This window comes from Neomonachus schauinslandi, chromosome 10, assembly GCF_002201575.2.
Source record: "Neomonachus schauinslandi chromosome 10, ASM220157v2, whole genome shotgun sequence".
Classification (NCBI taxonomy): domain Eukaryota; kingdom Metazoa; phylum Chordata; class Mammalia; order Carnivora; family Phocidae; genus Neomonachus; species Neomonachus schauinslandi.
This window is the reverse complement of record NC_058412.1, coordinates 136,973,332-136,978,035: the sequence shown is the minus strand read 5'-3', so window position 1 is coordinate 136,978,035 and position 4,704 is coordinate 136,973,332.

Below are 4,704 nucleotides of genomic sequence, written 5' to 3'. Positions count from 1 at the left end.
CACCCCTCCTCCAGAGGCACCTGTCTGTCTGTCCTCCATTAGGTAGTTGGCACAGCACCTCTCCAGGGCAGGCAACAAGGGAGACAGAACGGGGCGGTTCATGGTCTGTTCCAGAAATGGGAAAGGCCCTTCAGCAGAGAGAGCGGTCAGGGCTGGCCAGGGGGCCGTCGGGGCCAGCGCACACAAGGAGGACTCTGTGGAGGACGCAACCCCTGCAGACGGCCCCACCAGCACAAAGCGGCCCTGGCATGCCTCCCTGCACTTGCAGCAGGGGCCTCGGAAGACCCTGGAGGACAGGGGTCCTTTCACCCACCCCAACCTCAGCCACGGTCTGGCCACCCCAGGGGCTGAAGACATGCTCGCCAGGATCTGTCCACTCACATGCCCACCAGGGACCTGGCTGCGCACCCCACAAGCCCCCGGGCTTGTCTCTGAGCCCTCGGCGGCCGGGAAGTGACCCTCCGGCCCTCCCCGCGGGCCATGTGGGGTGGGCTCAGCTTTCTCGGCAGACACTGTGTGTTGCTGCACATTAATTATTGGACGCTTGGAATAATGTGTTCCGGGAAGTTCCACAGCTATATTTAGCCTTGTGGTTTTCTTGCCAGCCTCATCTCCCTGAACCTGCTCTGAAGGAGAAGAACCGGGCCCACCCTGACTCCTTATCCACACTGGGAGGCCGGAATCAGGGCCCCAGGGCAGGGCCCTCCCATGGGAGACCTGGTGTGTCCTCGGTCTTCCTGTCTGTGAAGGGGACGCAGGCAGCTGCAGCCCACCAGCTCCCAACTTATTTGCACCAGGTGGCTGGTGCCGGAGTCCCTGCAGCCTCCTCATTACCAGGTCGAGGGGTGCTGTGTGTTTGGGGGAACCCCAGTGGCATCTCCAGGGGCATCCTGCCATCTGAACCGTGCCCCAAGGGCCCTCAGGAAGCTCCCGCTGCCTGCCTGTAAGCCTGGTCCTAACACCGAAGTCTAGGGAGGGGTTGCGGGTAGCGTAGGCTGGGGTGACCCATCTCACACACTGAGGGCGCTGGGGGCGTGGGCCTAGACTCCCACCCACACGGATGCTCGCCCACAGACCCTGTCGGCAAAGGCACGGGGAACCCAGAACTGGGGGGGCGTGCGAGCAAGTGGCTGCCAGAAGCGAGCAGGTGTTGGTGGCTGGGGTCTCCAGGTCCACGGAGCCTGGCAAGAGGCTGGCCCTCTAGTCCCGCCTCCAGGCCCCAGGGGCAGTGGCTTCAGGAGTCACATCAGGCCGGTGCCTCAGACTCTCTACTGGGCCCCCGGCCCCAGGCCACAGCACCCCAGCATTGTTCAGGCCTCCACACCCGGCAAGCTCTCTCTCTGTTCTATAGCCTCGAGATCTCACCAGTTCCCCTCAGGAAGCTGTGCTGTGGTCTGGTGGGCCCACTCACCCCTGTAATCAGTGGCTCCTGGAGGAGTCCCAGCCTCCAGCACCTGCTATAAATCAGCTAGACCTCAGCTCCTCCAGCAGATGGAGCTGGGTGGGCACTGCGGGGTGGCGGGAGGGACTCAGATCTGTCGGCCCCCCGCAGCTCCAGGACGAAGCTGAGCCTTCAGAGGTGCCAGGGAGGAGCTCCTACGGTGGGCAGGCATCTCAGGGGAAGGCAGCCAGAAGCTCCTCACTCCTGCTGGGGTCTGTAGAGCCGTGCGGGGTCCCACCCTGCCCTCCTGCACCGCCCCCAGTCTCTTCTCCACACATGGCCTTTGCCTCCTTGGTCTCTTTCTCTTCTTTAGCTCTTTCCCACCCCAGGGCCTTTGCACGTACTGTTCCTACTGCCTAAAAGACGCCCCAGGCCTTCCCATTGCCAGCCCTTCTTGTCCTGGTTCTCAGCACCAAGGTCCCCTCCTCAGAGAGGCCCCCTGAAGGCTTATCTCACATAACCCCTGCCCTCTGTTCCACTTTATTCCAAGTGGTCCCCACCAGCTGCCATGATCAGGTTCCGTGCCTGTTGCTTTATTTATTCTCTCCCCTTCCTGTGAGCCCATGGGGGCAAGGGCTTGTCGGCCAACCTCACCACTCCATCCCCTGCAAGTCCACATCAAACCCCAGGTCCCTAGGAATGCCCATCCCAGGAACAGGGATGGTGCCCGGCGCACCCCCCAGCAGAAGGGGCCTGGGGGAGGGGCAGTCCTGTCCATCTTTGGAAAGAATAAATAGAAATACTCCACCCTTAGGGAAAGAAACTGAGCCCTTTGAGGAAGGATGACAGAGAGTCAAGTGCTGGGTCATTAGAGTGAGCGCCGAGGCCCCCCCCCACAGCCAGGGGCCTCTCCATTTCCAGGCCTCCAGGCTTCTGCTGCCCTGGGAAGGCCCTCCAGTGTGGAAGGCCCCCACTGGCCAAGTAAGGGAGCTAGCTCAGATCTCCAGCCTTGAGGTCAAGATCCCTCTGGGAGAGATCCCACCCAAACCTCAGCAAGACCTTCCGCAGGTGCCTGGGCAGGGCCAGAGCAGAGGCGCCCAGGGATGGAGCTCCAGGGGGAGGGAGGGCAGCCCAAGAGCACTTCCTGGAGGAGGAGATTACCGGAAGGGACAGCAAAGAGAAAAGGAGGAGACAAGCCTGAGGTCACCTAGCAAAGATTAGGGGTGACACACAAGGGAGGGGGTAGGGAGGAAAAGAAAGAGGGAGAGAGAGCGGGGTGGCCTCACCCCAAATTGCCCCTCGGGAAGCCGAGCAGAGCCGGAGTTGGTGCCAGAGTTGGAAGTGGCCGGCAGGGGGCGCTGCCTGCCGCGGTGGGGGCGGGCCTGGCAGGCAGGGGGGCAGGTGGGCGCTTCCATGGCTCCTGAGAGGCCAGGCCCACCTGGGAACCTAGAGGGCATCCAGCCCTCAGCCCAGTGCTTGGTGGCCAGACCCTGGGGAGGGCTCTGCGGGGCGGGCAGCTCACACCGCCCTCTCAGCCCAGCCCGGGACTGGGTCCCAAAGGGCATTGCCATCTTCAGGGAGACAGGCAGGGACCAGATAACTAACGATCCAATCACACTGCCTCACCCACTCATCCCCCAACAGCCCGGTGAGGGGGGCACTACCACAAACCTCTCTTTGCGGATGGGGAAACCGAGGCATGGAGAGGCTCAGCGCATGGCCCGAGCCCAGCAGGAAGGAAGGACAGTTTAAGCAGTCTCTTGCTCCCAAGTCCATGTTCCTAGATCCGTCCCTTCAGCCCCCCAGGAGCTCAGGGGCTCTGGGGTGGGACCCCGGGTCCCGGCAGAAGCAGGGAGAGACTGCAGACTCCAGAAGCACCTGACAGGCTGGATGTCTGTGGCCCTGAGCTTGGCACCCCACACTGGGCTCCTTCCTCCCCGCCCCCCATGCTGTAAAGTGGGGCGCAAATGACCAAAGAACCAAGGGACGCTGCAACCCTGTCAGTCCCCATGATACACTGCTCCCCACCCTGGGACTCGGTTTCCCCGGTGGTAACAAACAGGAATGGGTGGGTCTGTGTGATGGGCGCAGAGTGTGCCTGGGCCGCCCGTGGGGAAGCAGTCCTGCTCAGCTTGGGCTGCAGGGAGCAGTGGGGGTGCGGCTGGGGCAAGGACTCCAGGGAGCACAGCTGCGCCGCTAAGCCTGTCACCCCAGCTTTATGGCTGGGTGAGCCAAAAGTCACTGTGGTCACAGGTCATGCCATGGACACTTCCTGGGCACCCCAGCTGCCAAGGCAAGCCCTCCACCGACCCACCCCCGTCGCAATTAGGGTGCTGCCGAAGGGCAGGGCGGTCTCTGCTGGAAACGCCCTCTCCCAGGCGCCGTGGGCTCAAAGTCCAGAGCTGCCTTCTCACGGGGCCAGGACATCTGCCCTGGAGGCGCCGGCGGGGGCAGCGCCCAGGCCTCGGCCACTTCGGGACATTGAGGGCTGGGGTTACGGTTAGGGAGAGCAGGTCCCAGGTGCTCATCTTAACCCATCCGGTGGCCGCAGTTCCCACTGAAAGCTCAGGTGGAAGAGGCAGGCCTTCCGGAGCGGGGTCTGGAGGCATCCATGCTGATAACACCTGCTCAGAGCTGTGGTTAGCCGGGTGGGGGGGCGGTGAGGGGGCGGTTTATCAACATTCCCAGTTCTCGCAGCCCGGTTGATGTGGTCAAGAGAAACACACCCAAGCCTCCGAACCCAGCGTCGCGCACCCCACCGCAAAATACCGTGCAGCTGTTAAAAATCGGTGCTCAAGGGGCACCTGGCGGCTCAGCCAGTCGAGCCTCTGACTCTCGGTTTCGGCTCAGGTCGTGATCTCAGGGTCGTGAGATCGAGCCCCGCATCGGGCTCTTCGCTCAGCAGGGAGTCTGCCTGAGATGCTGTCTCTCCTTCGGGTCCTCCTCCTCTCTCACTCTCACTCTAAAATAAATTTAAAAATCTTTTAAAAAATACATGTGCTCGCGTGGAAGGATGGCCACATATTGTTCAGGGAGAGAACTAACACTAATGGTGTGGGGGTCAGATTTGCTCCAACCAACGTGCGCCCTTTCCGCAGAGGACGTGACTATTTGTACAAAGGGGCAGGTGCGTCGGGAGCAAGAGATCCCTGGGGTTTCTGGGAGCCTGTGGGGAGGAGGAAGGTACAAGACCATCAGTTTTCTTTCAGAAACGCAGTATTGTCAGAGAAAGACATGTATCATATGATCTCACTGATATGAGGAATTCTTAATTGTAGGAAACAAACTGAGGGTTGCTGGAGTGGGGGGTGGGGTGGGAGGGA